Source organism: Dufourea novaeangliae, unplaced genomic scaffold (assembly GCF_001272555.1).
Source record: "Dufourea novaeangliae isolate 0120121106 unplaced genomic scaffold, ASM127255v1 scaffold81, whole genome shotgun sequence".
In the NCBI taxonomy this organism is placed as follows: domain Eukaryota; kingdom Metazoa; phylum Arthropoda; class Insecta; order Hymenoptera; family Halictidae; genus Dufourea; species Dufourea novaeangliae.
This window is the reverse complement of record NW_015373973.1, coordinates 1-249: the sequence shown is the minus strand read 5'-3', so window position 1 is coordinate 249 and position 249 is coordinate 1.

Genomic DNA, 249 nt, shown 5'->3' with positions numbered 1-249 from the left:
TATATAGTCAAGTATCACCAATTTGTTGTAATAAGTCACCACATTTTACCAATTTCCCAATAAACTGCGTTTGAGAGAATATGTTACCTGTCCCGCCGCGTTCTTTAGAATCGGAACACCGAACAGAAAATAAGCGTGTTAATTCCAAGTAATTACACTAAACTAACAACAATGGAATCACGACACAACAATTATTGAATAAAAAAACACACAAAGGCACATGCACCAAGGTGACCCGGGGAGAACGTG